This window comes from Mustela erminea, chromosome 20, assembly GCF_009829155.1.
Source record: "Mustela erminea isolate mMusErm1 chromosome 20, mMusErm1.Pri, whole genome shotgun sequence".
In the NCBI taxonomy this organism is placed as follows: Eukaryota; Metazoa; Chordata; class Mammalia; order Carnivora; family Mustelidae; genus Mustela; species Mustela erminea.
The window spans coordinates 8,531,091-8,550,936 of record NC_045633.1 but is presented as its reverse complement, the minus strand read 5'-3'; the positions used below and the strand labels follow the sequence as shown (position 1 = coordinate 8,550,936).

The 19,846-nt window shown below is 43.0% G+C and overlaps 1 protein-coding gene and 1 pseudogene across 1 annotated transcript in view; both read left to right on the top strand.

Moving 5' to 3' along the window:
* LOC116581444 (melanoma inhibitory activity protein 2-like) overlaps positions 1-19,846 on the top strand; it is a 272,791-nt gene that overhangs the window by 4,341 nt on the left and 248,604 nt on the right. The window lies entirely within an intron of this gene.
* Positions 13,332-19,061, top strand: LOC116580796 (annotated as a pseudogene).

Genomic DNA, 19,846 nt, shown 5'->3' with positions numbered 1-19,846 from the left:
AGGCCTGAGTTGCTGAATCCTCTGTGGCAAGGTAGGGAGCACAATTTGAAATGCAGCAGCCTGATTTCTGCTCTGAAACCACACGGTGTCCTTCCCCTTCCTGTGGGTTTTCGCTGTGTGTCCTGGAGAGAATGACAAGCACTAAGGACTGCAGGTTGTCTGAAGGGGTGCTAGGAGGGTGTTTCCTCATATGCCCCCAGAGAACAGGATACTTGCCCCTGTGACAGGTGGAGCTCACGCCCCTCCACACCTTCCCCGTTGCCACCACCTTCTGAAGAGCTGCGCCTGAGAAGGTGGGAGCCAAGCTCCCTTCCCACCTTGACTCAGTGGTCAAGCCTTGGGGGAAAAAAAGACTTATTTGTGAAAAAGGGCATTTATTTGCTCGTCATGGAGGCTCCTATATTTTTGTTTTATTTGTAAGCTATAGGACCATATTCATCAGTGAAATATATTTTACTCCTCTCCCGTTATCGGTGCAATGCCATAGCTTTATTGCTCAAAACAATATGTTTTCTTTGTTTGTGACTATACAACTGACAAAGTCCATTTCTTCCCTGAAATGTTTACTCATTGGCCAGTCACACATGGTAGGTCTCATCTATAGTCTGGAAAAATGAACCATCCTTTGTGGCCTGAGAAGAGAACGTGGGCGTTCATGGTGGGGGTTTGTGGATGTCACCCACCTAAGGCTTTTCTCACTTAGATGTTTAATCTATGAAGAAAAAGTGATTTGCCTGATGTGTGTTGAGCACCCCAATTTTAGTGTTGATTTTAGCCAGTTGTACCCAAACCTGTCCACTTGTGATGGATTATTTATGGAAACCCTGGAAGCAGGGTCCTGGAGTGACTCCCGCACGAGTCAGGTGACTGGTGTCTCTCTTAGCAAAGGAGTCACTTGAGTCACGTGGGAAACCCTCTGATAAGGGACCCGAGTGTGGCAAAGAGTGAAAGATGGGAGAAGGCGGCATGGAGGGCATGCAAACCACAATAAACCTCTGTCCTTTGTCTGATCTAGCACCTAGACCGGTTCCCAGGATGAACAGCCGCACCAGCCCTCAAAAGGACCCAGAGATGGCTACGGTAAGTGCTGTGGGTATTTTTAGTTGTGTCCATTTCTGAAATGTATTGCAGTGTGGACCGCACCCTGTCCTGGCCTTGTGGTGTTGCATGTGATCTACGATCATCCCTTTCAGAGTGAACACCATTCACCCAGGAGCCTCTGGGCTTCTCCATTAGAGATCCTCAATTTCATGCTTCCTCCCAAAGCTGTAGATGCTTAGAGACACGTGACGGTAGGATGCTCACCTCATGTGTGTTTGTGTGTGTGTGTGTGTGTGTGTGTGTGTGCACGTGTGTTTAAATAACTCGAGGAGGATGACGTCTCACTCCACAGTGAAGTCAGCTAGTCCGGCTGGGTTTGTGGTTTGCTTTCCTGCGGGAGCAGGAGCATTTTTGGTTTTGGGGTCAGGAGACTAATCCGGGAGGATGTCTGCAGAGGTCCTCACAGAGGTAAAATGGGAAAAGCCAGGACTGCCTCACCCTTGTGCCACGTGCTTTGGGCAGCTTGAGTGTTGGTGGAGAAGGTGAGTTGTGATCTCCTGTGCTTTCCAATTGTGTGGGCAAAGACGTGAGCTGGAATCCCTCCAGTTGGCCCCTGGGTGAGATGAGGTGAACGCTGCCAGGTGCCAGGTGTGTCGTAGAAAACGTCCCCTGGAGCAGCAGCCCTGAAGAGGGAATCCCGGTGACTTCCCGCAGGGCCCACCCCTCACACGTGTTTCAGTTGTGCTCCCGTGAGCGGGTTCTGATGGCGTCTCGTGGCTCTGCCAGCTCATAGCTTCTCTCCCAACCCATCCTGGTAGCATCGCACATACTCTCTAGACGCACTGGTTTTCATTTGGCGATGTTGAATCGGCCTCTCAGTGGCCCGACACTTTTCCAGTGCCTGTCAGACCACAAGCCCCTAATTCCTCAAGGGTCTTTGTCCATGGACAGAAACTGTAGAGAGTAGAGGACCCTTTGTCAAGAGGTGAGGCAGCGTGGGGAGAGTCGGGGACTTATAAGCAAACGATTCCCCTCAAGTGGCTCAGAAACTTTGTGGAGAAAGGGCATTCAGTTTCATCCCATTCTCTCTATTCTGACCTAACCAAAATCTTCTCCAGGGGCTGAGGAGGAAAGAGGAAGTGTTGTCCTGGATGCTGATGCCGCTGTGTCTGGAATGTGCTGTTTTACTTTTAGTGATCCTTTTTCATCTTTAAGACACCACTTCTTGCTGGTGAATGTGGGCAGACCTGAGCAGTGATGTTTGGTGACAGCCTATTCCTGTAACAGCCATTGCCCTCTCCCCCGTCTTTATACTGGCACCAGCTGGGAGGGGCATTTAAGTTTTGCAGCAGATGCAGCTCTCCGGAAGAAGCCGGGTGCTGAGAGCTCCTTGGTTTGTTTTCTTGGTGTTGCAACTTTTGTCTGTTTTACTAAAACATTTTCTTGTCTGTTCTGCAGGTCGGTACAGGTGTGAGAGTGATTCCTCCTTGCCCAGGGCCCCTCCGTATGCCCTACCACGTGGGGCAGAATATACCAGGCTTTCCTCCTCCTCCTCCACCTCCACACTGGGGGACCTGGGGGCCTCAGCCCCACCTCGTTCCTCCACCACACGGTGAGATGATCTGAATTGATGTGAGTCATAAAGCACATTCACAGTTTAGCCACTTCTGTTGGTGGAGAGGATGGAGAGGTGGTACCATAAGGCTTTGCAAAGCAAAGATAAGCCCGAGTGAGGACATGGTCACATTCCTCCACTTTGTGTAGACGTCCATCTCATGGACTGTCTGGTCCACCGCCCAGAACTGGGCAGCAGGTGTTTGCCATGGAGAAGAAAGGTGACATTTTGCAGAGGAAAGACACAGAAGCATTGCCCAGGTGCACTGCGCAGACACGAGGTTTTGGGCTCTGGGCTGGATGAAGCACAACCTTCATATCACTCTCATGTGTGGAGGCCCCAGTTGTTCAGCGTTATAGATTAGTTCTGGAAACATCTGTTCCTGGGCAGAGTGGTCATATCTGCGAGGGTGAGGGACTATTCCCTCCTTTGTCCACAATGGTCAGGGAGTCCAGTGAGAAACAGGAAGGACCCTCCAGAGGGAGAGCGTGGAATAGGTGGGGGCAGGAAGAGAGGGTTGTCTTGAATCCTGCGTGGTCGTCGCCAGTCTGAATCCACCTCCATCCCTTCAAGGGCTTCCTTCCCATTCAGAAGCCTGTGGAGCTCAAGGGGACAATAGCAGCGCTGTGCCTCAGATGGTCCCAGAGGAGAACCAAGTAAGTGCAGGGGTGTTTTCAGTTGTACCCATTCCTGGAGTCCTGTTCCTCTCTGGGCAGCACAGTGTCCTGACCTGTGTGTGTTGGGTATATCCTGGGATCGATGGATGGTGTCCCTTCCTGCTCAAAGTGGCAAGTCTTCGTGTGGAGCTTACAGGTGTCTCTGTTTCTAGATCATCACCTTGCAGTTGTGTCGGTGGAGGAAAGGCATAGTTTGTGCTCAGGGCTTGACATTCAAGGGGAAACCAGGCTGGGGGCGCTTTTAAGATTCTGAAGTTCCTCAGGACACACATGTGTGTGCTGGCTCTTTGCACACACTGAGCATGGGCAGGTGCCATCATTGGGAAGGAGGAGTCTGTTGCACAATTGCAGACATCTGTCTCTTATTGTCCGGCACGTCCAGCATCTGCCTTTGTTGTTCCAGGAGGGATGAAACACCTCTCACTTCATCTGCTGCGTGTAGGGTTTGAGCTGTCATTTCATTAGTTGTATAAACGCCTGACACAGGGCTGTGGTCCCTTCATGGATCATTAGGGTAGGGGTCTGCCCTTGTCCTTTGCAGTCTGGAAACTTGTGAGAAACGCTCTTGTGTGGTCAGGGAGGTGAGAATGAGAAACAGTGGCAGATGCCAGAGGCAGGTGTAGAGAGTTCATTGGAGTGTTGCTCAGTCACTTCCAGGGGGAGAAGCTTCTGTCTTTTCTATGGCGTGAGTCAGATACAGATGCTGGAGCGTCTTCCACAAGGACCAGGGGTGCTGCCCACAGGCCTCTCTTGTCATGGCAGAGTGAAGGCCGCTAAGGACATGGTACCTTTCTTCTGGTTGTTCTGTAGATACAATTGATGGACCTTGTCTTCCAGTCATACTGAGGAGGTTGGCAGGTCCCTTGTGGTGACGGAGAGCTGCCCTTCTCTGAAAGCTGGGCACAGGTGTGCGCATGCACATGGTACAGAGACGACGCTCTGTGCTCTGGGAGGGATGAGACATGCTCTTAATGTGAGGAACTGAAGGTGTGTGTCTTGAGAAAAGGGAGGGACTCACTGATGAAAGGACACAGACGATGTGTTCCGTATAAGGGAAGAACAAGAGATGTATCCAGAAGGAATGGAGGGAGCTCCAATCACACAGAAACTGGAGGTTGTGGATGCTGAGAAGCCTGGAGGTGCTCAGGGAGAGGCTGGTCTTCTCTCAAGAGGGTGAGGCCATTCCCGGCAGGCCAGCAGCTTGAGAGTGAGTGTGAGGACACCGTGCGGTCCACACCAACAAACAGATAACCTGGCAGCATGTGTTCATGCACAAAGTGTGGATCACGCCATAATTTGTCTCAGAATGTCATTTTTGCCGTGAAGCCATTCACTCATAGTCTATGAAGAACATTGTTTCCCTGAATTTCTGAAGGTTCTGAACCATGTGAAAGACTGTCATGGAGATTTGGGGAATTTAACATGATCTCTGGGGATTCTCATCTGGCTGAATTTATGTTCCCCAGTTGAGAAAAACTGAACACGGGACTGAGGTCAGCAGAGGGGCTGCCTTGGCCTCAGCCAGAGTCAGACTGTTAGTGGGGGAGTCAGGGTTGACCAGGAGCCACCCTAGAGGCTCTCTGTCTCAAAAAGAAAAAAAAAAGTAATAATTGGCAAAGGCCCTGGGCTCTGTCCATTCACTGTTCTCACTGTTTAAATGAAAATAGCTCCATGCCCATGAGCTTCCAAAAAATGTTCATTTAAGTCCACAAAATACACTAAGAGTGTAACACCTCAGCCCAGATAGTAGCAATTCTCATTTGAAAGACAAGGCAAAGAGCCCCCCTTTTTCTAGTAACATTCAGGTCCTAGCCACAGTGAAGTAAAAGATAGTTAAGAGAACGGGTACAATCAGAGATGTATATGTGAGATGTGAAGACAATTATTTTCTATTACGTATAGACTGACATAGGCGGCCACACACCCAAGTGTTCATCCAAGGCCTCAGATACACTATGGGAGGAAAAGAGCATTTGGGAAAACACAAGGTCCCAGTGTACTAACCCAAATCCTTTTGCCTTACAGGCTAATCATTTTGTAATTTGAAGACCACCTTGACCTCCAACAACCAGGCTCCAATGAGTTTCTATTTAGTAAAAATATGAATGTTTTCTGCCTGGTGGTCTGAGTGCTTTCCCTGCCCATCCTCTCCCCTGTGCTTCGTCTCTCCTGGTATCCCCCCAATAAACCGTTCGCGGTTCTGCGTCTGTGTCAGCGTCTGCCTTCAGGAGGACCTACAGTCCCTCTCCTTCGAGTGCATAGGGTCATGCCTTCACGCACAGATAACACCCTGGCAGCAGTGGTGGTGACAGAGGATAGAGCAAGACTACGCTTCGTGGTACCTCTACTGCAAGGGACCCCAGGAATCCTTCTGGGGAGGGGGCCCAGCTTGAATTTAGATCCGCTGGTGTTTGTATGAACTCTGGTGACAGATCCCCTTGAGCACATGGAAACTGTCAGTTTGGGGGGGGTAGTAATCAGCAAGACAGCTGCCTGTCCCCAGGCAGTGGTCTGCTGTGACAGTGAGCAGAGAATGAAGTGTCTGGCAAGGCCCTGAGAGCCTGGTGAGGAGGCCCTGCATTAATCCGGGTTTTGTGCAATGGTTTCACCTTCTCAGCTGCCCCCCAACCACAGGGGAGTCTTGAGGGGAGCTGATGGTGGTAGTTTTCTTGGTGAGACCCATGATGCCCCACAATCCTCCCACAGTTTCCCTGTTGAGGGATGGGCAGGGCAGAGGTCACTGACAGGAGACCCATCCCTTCCTCAGCAGCAGGAGGTGTTGGGGGTATGCTTCTCTCCCCTTTAAGGCCCTTTTTGCCAATCCCTTCTGCCGCAGAGCTGCTGGATTCTGCAAAGCCCTCCTTCTTCCCAGGTCATGGACGCAGCCATCCTCCGGCAGCTTTGGAGTCATGGCAGGGCCACCTAAGGATCAAGTTCAGTCTGTTCACATGCTGCCCAGGAGAGTCTGGTAACTGCACTGTGGCAATGAGGGTCGCCTGAGCAGCCTTAGTAAATGGGATTGTCACGCCCTGTGACGGGGCAGGAGAGAGGGGCAGACAGGAGAGGCGGTTCCCTGTGGTGTCCCTGGACAGAGCTGCACAGAGTGGGATTCCTGAGGGCCTGTGGAGCGATAAAGAGACTGTCAGGGGGAGACACTGAGTGAGTGGTGGGGATTGGGCCAGTGCTAGCAAGGGAGAGGAAGTAAGGGAGACAAGGTAGAGAGAAGCAGAGACAAGAATTTCAAGGATGAAAAGAGGTTGCTGGCCTAGGTGTGTGGGGTGGAGAATGGACTGCAGTGGAGGAGGACTAGGAAGGGGCTCTGAGCTCTCACCTAACCAGATGGTTCCTGGGACATGAATATTGGCTGTTTGGTTCCTGCTCTTCATCCTCCCTAGGCACTTATCCATTTTTTCTTTAAAAACAAAACAAAAACAAAAACGAAAAACTGCTCTTCTGTTTAAGGTAGTTAGAATTGACCTTTGTTGTTTGCAAGTATAAACTTGACTGATAAACCCACAGCATATCCATAATGTCTTTTAGAATGAGCAAATCATCAAACTAGAGTCACAACCATATCTCCCACCATCTTGGATAGATCTCCTGTTGTTTGCTTCTTTTGCAGTCCAATGATATCAGCTAGAAAATTAGATGATGGTGGTGGCAAGCGGAATTTCTGTAAGTACATACCAAGTTTTTATAAAAATGCTTGAAAGCAGTTAAAATACTGTCAAAGACTTGCACTTTTATTGTCAGCTGAGTACTAAGAAACGTTTGGACATTAACTATTTGTATTAGAAAATGAGGACTGTCTCCTTAATGTATAAAAGTGACTAGGTAATAATAATGATTAAAAAAAAAAGTGGCCAAGTAAGTGAAGCCACCTTTTTCCCACTCCCAGATATTTTCTTTGGTTCTGATTACATGCCGGAAACAAAACAAGCATTACACAAATGTGTAACTCAGAAAAGGAACGTCCCTTATATTTTTCAAAGCACTTCTGTATCTATTACTTTAGTGGACAGCTTGCCAGGTAGTTAAGACAGATGACACAGCAAAGCTGAAAGGTTTAGATCTCCAGCCTTAGGCTCACCTGTGCTGAAATTTCAGCTCCACCACTTCTAGCTATAACCTGGACAAGTTATTCAGTTTCCTCACATATAGAAGATATTTTTATCTCTCACAGAAATACTTTAAGAATTAAAGACCATGCATGCAGAATGGTTGATGTAGGTCCTAGCATGTATGTAGCCTTTGATAAATGAAAGTAAAAAAGAAAATGGAGACCCAAAGAGATCAGGACTCACCAACTCAAATCCCTCAGAGGTAAATGGATGAAACAGTCCAATAAAGACTGGAGGTGGCTATGGGAAGGAAAACAGGGAGCACATGCCTCTTCTAAAGATGACAGCTGCAATTCAGCTCCAGATACTGTTCTAAGGATGTCCAATTTTGTGATGTTGTCAGGAGGGCAAAAAACACAGACTTACATAGAGTATACAATTTTTAAAAACATCATAGCCCGATTAAAATAGGAAGAATCAGCCTGGGAACTATATATAGATTGTAATCTGGTAATAAATATTTTGCCTAAATTATCAAAGAAAATCAGAGGCAAACCTAATCTCAACAGGAGATCTCTGAATCTTAATCTTTCTTGCTTTCTACAACCTCTACTGCTTGTTCAAGGTTGCCCGAGAGCATAGTTTGAGACGTGCACTAGTCTCTGGATGAGAGGACTCAACTCAGGCCCTAATACAAAGTTTTCTTAACTTACATGTCTGAATGCCTTTCGGAGAAATCCAAACTCCAAGTAGAACCTGTACAAGTGTAGCTGGCTCATTCCCTGCAGTACGAAAACCACCACGTTGTTCGGGTGGTTTTGGTGAAAAAGCTGGCACCAGCTGTTGAAAAATCAAACCAGTACCGCTAAAGGTGATACCATCAAGTCAGTTATAGACATACAAAAGGGAAGTGAGGGAAAAAAAGTAGTGAACAACAGTTAATGAAATTTACCATTACTCAATGACTCCCCAGCAAAGAACAGCTACTATTGTACAGAATTCAAATAAAGATTTCTTGAGAGGGGTGCCTGGGTGGCTCAGTTGGTTAAGCATCCGCCTTCAGCTCAGGACATGATCTCTGAGTCTTGGGATCAAACCCCTCAGCAGGCTTCCTGCTCAGTAAGGAGTCTGTTTCTTTCTCTCTTGCCCCTCCCACCATTCACTCTCTAATAGATAAACAAAATATTTAAAAAATTAGGACTATTGAGAACAGGATTATAGCAAAGCAAATTATATGCAAATATAAGGAGGGATCTAATTAATTGGAAATGAAGGTCTAAAACAACCTGTGATATAACATTAATATAATATTTAATAAACATTGGTAAGAAACCTTACTACAGATACTTGGTTACTTGCTAGGAATAACAGAATGAATGAAACATGATTCATGCTCTCCAGTTCATTCTACTAAGAGAAAAGAAATACAGAAATAGGTAATTCCAATACAAAGAGGGTAAGTGCTATTATAAAAGTATAGGAGTAAAGAGGCTAACTGCCTTGGGGACTAGAGAGTTTGGGGGATACCTTCACTGATATTGAAAATACTGGGGTTGTCCTGAAAAGGGGAACATTGTGTCTAAACACGTAATTTTGTTTGGCTGGAACCAAGATGGCGTGTTGCAGAGCAGTAGAGTTCTGCCAGTAGAGAAAAGAGGAAGTCAGGTCATAGATCAATGGGGCCTAAGCTAAGGAATCTGACATTATTCTGGGGAAACAGGGAGTTCACTAAAGCTTCTCCCTCCTAAAAAAAGGGCCTAATTCTTTATCTCTATATTATACTGCCCCTACAGAATTAGAGTATACATTCTGTTTGGAAATGAACTCTGCAACCCTCCCATCCCCCCCAAATCAGTAAATATCTTTTCATATCAGTTAAATGTAACAAACACCAATTTTAATAGTCCATTCTCTAAATTTATCTCAACACTTACAACGTATATGAAAAAATTCCCTATTGATGACACTTTAAAAAAAAATTATAAACAGTATCATAAGCATCCTTTCAAACATTCCTGTGTACCTGGATAAATTCTCCAGTAAGTTCCTGGTCAAAATAAGCACCTACAGTTGACGCTTAAACAACACAGGTTTAAACTGTGCAGACCCACTTATATGTGGCTCATTTCTGGTAAATACAGTATAGTACTGTAAATGTGTTCTCTTTTTTTTTTTCTAAGATTATTTATTTATTTGACAGAGAAAGAGAAGAGATAGAGATCCCAGGACCCTGGGATCATGACCTGAGCTGAAGGGAGATGCCTAATGACTGAGCCACCCAGGTGCCCCATATGTATTCTCTTCTTTATGCTTTTCTTAGTAACATTTTCTCTGACTTACTTTATTGTAAGAATACAGTATATAATACATGTAATTTACAAAGTATGTGTTACCCACCTGTTTATGTTATCAGTAAGGTTTTTGGTGTACTGGTTACCTGTATTATTGATAAGGTTTCTAACTTTAAGTAGTTAAGTTTCTGGGGACTCAAAAGTTACACATGGATTCTGGCCTGCACAGGGCAGGGAGGGTAGATGGTGGTTTGGTATTCCAGCCCCCCATGTTGTTCAAGGGTCAACTATTTAATTGTGACAAGTACTATTAATTTTTGAAAGAATATACCAATTTATCTTTACTAATCAAAAACATGAGATTGATAAAGTGAGACTAAGTGAGGTAGGTAGGGCCTATGTGGCAGTGAGTAAATATGGTTGCCAAGTATGAGAGTCTGAGCCTGAGTGGGGGAAGGAGGGAAGCTATAGGGGAGAGAGCTAGGACTAAGGGTAGGAACCCACGGCATACATGCAGAAGGATGGCTCATTGTGGGGTGTCAAAACCTGAGCGGTATGAAGGCATCCATGCAGTGGGCAGTGGACACCAGTGAGGGCTGGTATCAGATATCAGAAAGTATGTAAGGAAAGGAGGGCATCAATACTGAGGGACAACAGTGGCCTGTCACAAGATTCAGAGCCTGAACAGGGTGAGGGTGTCCATGTACGTGAAGGATAGCAGCTTGTCACAGTAGTGACAGGAACATTCACACAGGAGGGTGGCCTGGCACATGGTGCAGGACGACAGAGCCCAAGCAAGGTGAAGAGGGTGTGGGAGTGTGGGGCAGTGGCACCACGGAGAACAGGTCAAATATACTGAAGGTAATGACAGATGTCTCACTGAATAGAGAAGGAAATTATAAACATGAAGAGAGAAAACAATGTGGAAACACATTGCAAGTAGAGATTTTAGAATGTATGGATAGAAAAATATTTAAATGTAAACATGTATGTGTGTGTATATAGGTATACAGATATATAAATATATTATTTCCTAGCTTTCTTTTGGGGGTATTGACATCCCAATGGCACTGAGAACATCTAGTACCCAGAACCTTGGGTTTCTAAATGTCATTCTCTACGAAAAAGAACCAAGAATCCCCCCCAAAAATTACTGATTCCAGCGCTGGGGCAGGAAAAGCACAAATGATCCTGGAACACCTTTTTGTGGCAAAAAAGTAAGGAAATGCTCAAAGAATTATGAGGTCATGTGCAGAGGACACAGAAGCTAGCTTAATGTTCAAATATGGGATATTCTGAACATCAAAATAAATATAGTAATGGATTATAACTTATTGAATGAAATAGGCATTAAGTTCATACTAGTAAAAAAATGAATTAAAAGTTTAACAAGGAAGCATCTCTCCATAGAATTAGAGAAAAAGAAAACAAGAATGCGACAAATAAAATCATGTACAACCTAACAAAATACAAAGAAAGAATGTCACTTCTGTGATACTCCTGCCAAACATGTATAACCTGAAATTAATCAATGAGAAACAAACCTAACTTGAGGGACATTTTACAGAATAACTGGTACAGGATTCTTCAAGAGTAGTAAGGCCATAGATGTCAATGAAAAGACTAAATAATTGTAGGGATTGAAGAAGACAAATGTTACACATGGTTCTAGACTGGATCTTATTGCTAAAAAGGGTATTACTGGAACAACTGAGGAACTTGAATGGGGTCTGAAGATAAGATGATAGCAATATATCCATGTTATTTTTTTTTAATTTTGATGGTGGCATTGTCGTTATGCAGCACTGTTTACAGAAAACACATATTAAATATGGGTGGGTGGTCATGGAGCATTGTCAGCAATCACTTTCAAATGCTGGTTGGGGTTGTTTTTGGTACTGTTTTTGCAACATTTCTGTAAGTTTCAGATTGTTTCAAAATAAAAGAGTGATGAGATGGTCTATCTCCTTATACTTTTCACCATATTAACCTTTAAAAAGTTGTTTTGCCAGTTTGATAGGCAAAAAAAAAGAATCCCTTTTAAATAAAAAAAAAATATTTTCAAAGCACTATTTCCCATTTTACAGGTATCCCCAGCTTTCTGAAAGCTTGTGTCCTGCCACTTCCCTTTTACAAGAGACCTGTTAGCACTGTGCCTTTCTTCGCTTTTACCTTCAGCATTTGTTTCACAACAAACCAATTATAAAAGCAGCACACCCCAAGCAAAGTGGCACAGCCAAGCTCCTTCCCCAAGAATTACACTAAGCATGACGCCCCGATAGCTTTGAATTGTGTCAGTGAAAATCTGCGCTTTATCTTGATTTTGTGCATCAAGTAGTAAAATCTGTCTTGAGATATAAGAAAACCCAACAAAGGTTATTTTGGGGAGTCGGGAAACGCTTCCAATCCCCATCACCCCCCATAATCAATAAATCAATAAATGCTTCTTTGCTACTTTCCTATAGTGGGGGAAACCTGTGTATGATTTCTATGTATTGTCTGTCTTCGGTCTCTTTACACTGGAACGAAGTAGTAACCTCTCTATTCACTGACGTTCCTCAACTGCCTAGGGCAGTGCCCAGCACAGGAGAGACAACAGAAACCTCATAACTGAAGGGATGGACCACGTATATTTAATTCTCAATACAGCGCAGGGACGCTCATCAGCCTTATTATTCCCTTACTGGCGTGGCATGTAAACTGCACGAGGGCAGGGACTTTTGGGTCCGTGCACTGGGATATCCCCTGAACTGGCATATATACAAAAGACTCAATTAAGCATTTCTTGAGTGAACATTCTTTTTGGGTCCCAAGCACCACACCAGTTTTAAAAAGAGCCATATCAGCCCTGAGGTAGGTGGCATTAACATCATCGTTCCCATTTTACGGACTGGAAAGCAGGATTGCGAAAGGACAGTGGGTGGATGAGGCTAACCCTCCGCCTCCAGGGCAGGCAGGGCCCGGAAGGCGGCTGGGGGGCGGCCTGGCCCCTCCGAACCTCCCCGGGCCGCCCACTGGGGCTCCTCGTTACTCACCTTGGCCTCGGGCTGCCTCTCCTCCAGATCCCGACGGGCTCTCATCGCCTCAGCCGCCCCGACCAGCATGTTCGGGGCCCTCCTCCTCTTCCTGCCCTTCTTGGGGTGCCCCCCGCTCCTCTCCCTCTCAGGATCCATGCGGCTGTGGAGAAAGACCAGCGAGACCGGCGAGAGCTGAGGAAACGCCGCCTCCGGACGGGTGAGCAGGCGGGGCTTCGACAGCCTACAGCCTTCCTCAGATCCTCTCCCAAATTCAGTGCACGGAGCTGTCCCAACCCTCCCGGAGAAGCGAGAGCGCTAACTATCCTCCCTGCGCCGCGGCGGAGAAAACCGCACCGACACCAACGGTTTTACCGTCCGCGCTGGAGGCCGGATTCGAAACGGTTCCCCAACGGCGCACACGCGCCTCCGCCCGTTGAAAAAGAGGGAAAAAGTTGCTGCCAAGACGACTTCCCTGCAAAAAAACACTCCCCGCGCCCCCGAGCCCCGAAAACACCGAAGAGAAGCCGGGCACACAGCCGAAGCCGCCGCCGCCGCCACCGCCGCAGTCGCAGCCAAAGCCGCCGCCGCCGCAGCCTTCTCAGACGCGCCACGCGTTTGAGGAACGGACCGGAAGTGGTGGTTTAACGACTTCCGGCAGTTGGGCACAGAGGAGTCAGGAGTGCCGGGAATGGCGACCAAGAAGCTTGCGCGGTACGCGAGGGGTTTCTGGGCTGAGGGTGGCTCCTGGTCGAGTGCTGGCGCCCGCAGCGGGCCTGGGAAGTGCGCATCCGCGGGGTCAGCTTTCATTCTCTGCAGCCCAGGCGTCTCCGACCTGCACTGTCTGCCCCGGACTGAAAGGTCTCTGCTTGGATCTCGGTCTCGAGGTTCTCAGGCCGCCCTCTGCGCGAGGGTGGAAGAACCAGGGTTCGGATGTGTGGCCTTGAGCCACTGTCAGCCCTTTCTAGGCCTCTGGAAACGAACTGGACGTGACCGCGCCTGGTAGGCCATTCCGAGGTCTCAGGCAGCCCCTCTTCACCGTCAAGCTGTTCACCCTACCACTTGCTAGTGACCCATTAAAGTCGTGTTGTGATTTATTGTAGCCTTCTCCCGGATTCCTGGTCACACTGTACACATTTCTGATTTCAAAAGAACTGTTGTAATGTAGTGGTAAATAGCATGGGCTTCAGAGTTGGTCGATTCTGCTTCCACATACCAAATCTGTGTTCTTTGGCGAATTACTGAATCCGTTTTCTCATCCAAAGAATTAGAGACAGCAACAATCCTACAGTTCTTGACGATTAAGTGAGATCACTAGAGCTCAGTGCTTGCTATATAGTAAGAAATTAGATAAATGTTCGCTGTTATTCCCAACTCCTTGCATTTCCCATCACAGGTCTTAAACAAAAACAAACAAAAAACGGCAACAGGAAGTGTCGCCTACTTAAGCTTGACCTGTTCCTCAAAGTGGTTGTCTTACTTAACACCTAAGGAAGCTCATCCCTTTCTGTGAATTCAAGTATTGCCTTTGTGGATCCTTTGTCATGTATTACCTTATAGTAGTTTACCATGGGGGTCTACTTTCTTTACCCAGCTGTAATGTGGAGCTCCTGGAAGACTGGATCTTCACTATCTCCTCAGAACTGGTCTGTGCACATAGCAAGGGCTTTTAAAATGAAAAGGCAGAAATAAGCTTTTCAATGCATCTTTACCTCTGCAATCACTCATGTTCCTCAATATTTACTGTCAAATAAGGAAAGCAGAAGGAATTACTCTTAAGTTGGCAAATATGAACTTTGAGGCTCATGCAGGTAAAATGACTATTAAAATTTATTGACTGTCAAAATCAAAAGAGATTTTGGCAGTCAATATAAGAACCAAGGTCTTCTGTACCCTCGGGGCAAATAATACATTATATGTTTATAAAAATAATTAAAAAAAAACCAAGGTTGTCTGCTCTCAAAGTTGTTCAATTTACAGTCTCTCACATTAATACATTAATAATGAGGGTTATAACATTAGTTTGTTAACATATTCAAACAGGACTATGAATGCTTTTGTTGAACATAATTGGTTGTTCTACATTTTAGGCAGCTTGGATTAATTAGAAAAAAGTCAGTTGCACCAGCAAATGGAAATCTAGGAAGAAGCAAATCCAGTAAGTATTGTGCTTCATTTCTTTACATTTTGTATCCTTGCACTTTTAATGCTGATAAACTATAAGGATACCCTTTGTTTTGCAGAGCAGTTGTTTGACTACTTAATTGTCATAGATTTTGAGTCAACATGTTGGAATGATGGGAAATGCCACCAGAGCCAAGAAATAAGTAAGTCTGGACTGCCAGTGGCCAAAGCTAGCCCAAGAGGAATCACTGTAATAGATATAAAGTAGTCAACAATTAGTTTAAAGGAAATAAGATACCCTATGAATTGGTAGTTTACTATAAAACCTGACTTGACAAAAAAAGAACAAAAATCTAACATCTAAAAGTATATAAAATTATTTTAGAATTTCATACAAAATCTCAATTGTATAGGGACAGAAAAAATACCTTTGCTAAAAGAAATACATTTTAACTTCCGTATGGTCTTAATATTTAATTGTAGAAATATTTCAAGAGTTTTATTTTTTTTATTTTATTTTTTATTTTTTAAAGATTTTATTTATTTATTTGACAGACAGAGATCACAAGTAGGCAGAGAGGCAGGCAGAGAGAGAGGAGGAAGCAGGCTCCCCACTGAGCAGAGAGCCTGATGCGGGGCTCGATCCCAGGACCCTGGGATCATGACCTGAGCCGAAAGCAGAGGCTTTAACCCACTGAGCCACCCAGGCGCCCCACAAGAGTTTTAAATAGATACAACTTTAATATTCTGATTTAGTCTTTGGTACAATTTTATTTTAACTATTATATCACACTGCTTTGGTCATTTTAATATGCTTTTACTGAACTAGTGACTGTCTAATAATGCTATATGATGGTTAAATATGTTTAATTTAGAGTGATGACAGCATTATTTCAACAATTATATATTCAAGTGTCAATTGAATTTTTCGTGTAGTTGAATTTCCAGCAGTATTGCTGAATACATCACTGGGGAGATTGAATCTGAGTTCCATGCTTATGTTCAGCCTCAGGAACATCCGATTCTTTCTGAATTTTGCATGAAACTGACAGGCATAAAATAGGTATGCCCTTTTCTTTTCCCTACCTCTCTTCTCATCCTGCCTCCCCCCCACAAAACAAGAAAGTATGATGCAAATATTAAAATTCAGAAATCAGGGGCACGTGGGTGGCTCCGCTGCCTGAGTGGCTGGCTCTTGATTTCAGCTCAAGTCATGATCTAAAGGTCCTGGGATCGAACCCCGCATCAGGCTCCAACTTCAGTGGGGAGTCTGCTTTAAGAGTTTCCCTCCCTCTCCTCACCCTGCACATGCTCTCTTTCCCTCTCAAAAAATAAATAAATCCTTAAAAAAAGACAAATAAAATTCAGAAATCAAGAAAATTTTAAAAAGTATATACCATTTGAAATTAGATTTATGTACTGATAGAAATAATGTTCCCTCCAGAACTCTGTTGGAGTCTTTAAAAATGAGAATAGTGTTGTAAAAATGAATATCAACCTTATTTCATGGAAATTAAATTAATTTCATGGAAATCAGTCAGGATTTAATTACTATGTTTCTGTGTGATTTTAGGTAGAGCAGCCTAATTTTTCTTATCTTGCAGAGTTCTAATCATTATATTATCTCTCTTTCATGTGTTTTAGCATCTTTTTCTAAATTCTGGCAGTCAGAAGCTCTTTTTTTTTTAAAGATTTTATTTATTTGTGAGAGACAGAGAGAGAGAGAGAGAACGAGTTGGGGTGAGGGGCAAAGGGAGAAGCAGGGAAGCAAGGAGCCCAATGTGGGACTTGATCCCAGGACCCTGGATTATGACCAGTGCCAAATGCAGATGCTTAACCAACTGAGCCATCCAGGTGCCCAGAACCTCTTCTTTTTTACATGCCTCTTTAGTGCTTAATTTTGTGCTAATGATTTATTCAATAATTATGGAATTCAATTGTTAAATTCAGATTTTGTAACTTTACTCGGGCTCAAGTAGATGAAGGAGTCCCTCTGAGAATTTGCTTATCTCAGTTCTGTAAATGGGTTCAGAAGATTCAGCAACAGAAGAAAATTATTTTTGCTTCTGGGATTTCAGATCCGCCTAATTCTGAAGTAAAATTATGTGCATTTGTTACTTGGTCAGGTAAAAAACAAGCTGTATCTATTAAGCATAAATGAGTGGGATAACCACTGTGAATTCTTTATCTGTAGTAAGAATTGTACTTGTTAACCTCTTAGGACTTGGAAAGAAATCTCAGTGCCTAACAAATGTTAACCAAGGAAAATAAATTTATTCATATTTTTCAAATTTTACCATCCTGCGATACTTTAAAAATTTTTAAGACTTAACACTAAGAATTTTTCTAGATTGTACTTCTTTGTTCTTCTGCTCTAGGCAAAGATGATTTAGTGAAAACTCTTATGCTAATTTCTACAACCTTGAATTAAAAAGAGTCTTTATTCCACTCATATCCTTTGCTTATACTTTCATATTGGGAAAAAATGGGCCATTTAAGTAGATCTTTTGTATGCCTATGATACAGCATTGCAATTAATAGTCATTGATAGTGAGGCTGTGCCATTGTTAGTGATATTTTTGGTTTTAGGTTTCTATAAGATGTCTGGTTTCTCAATTACATTAGTATTTTCTAGAATGTTGAAAGCAGATAACCTTCTCCAGGCTTGTAACTTGATACCTTACTCTTCTTTCTGAGATACTCAGTGTGTTTAATTGGGTGTTTAAGGAATCATTTTGAGACTTAGTTACCAACCTTATTTCTTAATAGTAAATTATGTAAAGTGAATAATTGTTAGATATTAACAGCAATTAAATCCTGTTTCGTTTTATATAGTATATTGTTATAGTATATACAGTATAGTTTATATTCTTTATATAGTACATATTATACTTTTGTATATAGTATGTAATGATTGTATACTATATACTCATAAAATGTATATAAATTTATATATATATAAATGTGTCATTTTAAAAATTTAATTTATTTTGAAAGATTTTATTTATTAAAAAAATAAAAAATAAAAATTAAAAATTAAAAAAAGATTTTACTTATTTACTTGACAGAGATCACAAGTAGGCAGAGAGGCAGGCAGAGAGAGGAAGGGAAGCAGGCTCCCTGCTGAGCAGAGAGCCCAATGCAGGGCTCAATACCAGGACCCTGGGATCATGACCTGAGCGGAAGGCAGAGGCTTTAACACATTGAGCCACCCAGGCGCCTCTAAATGTGTCATTTATATAAATATTATATTCTATGTGTTATTTCTTTCTAAATCTTACATAATATTTCAACATTTTATTTATAAATTATTTATATATATCTTTATATTACATATTTTATATTATATTATTTGTATATTATGTTATGTATTTATATATAAATATATATTATATCATTTTATAGATAACATATATTATAATGTATTATACATTATATTATTTATATTATATATTATATATTTATAGTATTAAATTTATATTTATAAATATAAAAACTGCTGGCATTATTGAATTTGTTCTATTTTAATATAGTTAATGCAGACTGGGACCTGGGGGTTTGCCTGGAGTGTGAGTGTAAAAGAAAACAGCTGATAAAATCCATGTTCTTAAATTCTTTGATTGATCTCAGAGTAACTTACAAGGTAAGGGTCAAAAATGGGGTCATGGTCTCTTTCCTTCTATGGAAAAATGATTAAACTTCATCCCATGCAAGGGTATAGGTTACTATAAATAAATATTTTTTTAAACTTTAAACTTTCACATAAATACATTTTTTAAAGGTTGTATTTATTTATTTGACAGACAGAGATCACAAGTAGGCAGAGAGGCAGGCAAAGAGAGAGGGGGAAGCAGGTTCCCCACTGAGCAGAGAGCCCGATGCAGGGCTCAGGGCTTGATCCCAGGACTCTGGGATCATGACCTGAGCCAAAGGCAGAGGCTTTAACACACTGAGACACCCAGGCACCCCCATAAATACATTTCTTAAAGAACATAAAAATGATAACAAAATAAGCATATTCCAAATCTAATAGAATGAAAAATTATGAAAAGTAAGTGGTTAATACATAGTGTTTTTTTTTTTGCTTTTTTTTTAATACATTGTTATTCTAATAGTAACTCTTTTTGGATATGTTTCTTTTAATCAGTTAGATTTTCTATAGAAGAAAACCAAAAGGACTGAGGGGTGCCCTGCAGGAAGTGGGAATAGAATTCTTAGAATGAGAACATTCTGGTTAGTATAAAATGAAAGTAATTTTATTATGTAAGTTTTCTTATTTCTACAGTCTTTCATATGAATCTCATATTTTTGGTGATGGCATTCAATTTTATTATGTAAGTTTTCTTATTTCTATAGTCTTCCATATGAATCTTGTATTTTTGGTGATGTCATTAATAAGGAGTATCCTTTCAGGCTAAAGAAGTTCCTAGTCTATACAATTCAAAGATGTTTAACTTTCAAATTATACTACCATAATGTAGTATATTATTTAAGTTTTCAAGATATGAATGTGGAGAGAGGCACAAACATTCAGTACACCACAAAGGCACTAGCTGGATTTGAACCTAGAGCTGTCTTGTCCCAGCCCATTTTCCTGACTATGTACTGCATGCTGTTGTCTCCCATATGAATTTCAAAAGAAGTAAAGGTCTGAGTCACCCAGTTACTCCCAGTGAAAGCAAAGATATCTAATATATTTCACCTGCATTTCAAAAGTCATAGAGACATGTTAAGGAGAAATTTCCACAGTGGATAATCTATAAGTGAAGAAATAGAGTAACCTAGTACCAATTAGGCATGAAAGAACTGTCAAAAATCGTTTAGTTTATAGGCTGTAGTTCCCATGCTCCCAATAGGAGCCCACACAACCTTCGAGTCCAGACTTGGAGCTGCGTTTACCAGAGCTGTCATCATAGGTCTTTAACCTTTGGGACTTTTGTGGGGGAGGACCCTCCAGGCCACCTAGCCCTCCCTGTTTCTGTGGGAATTCATCTGATCATGATGTCATTTACCTGGCTGAGAC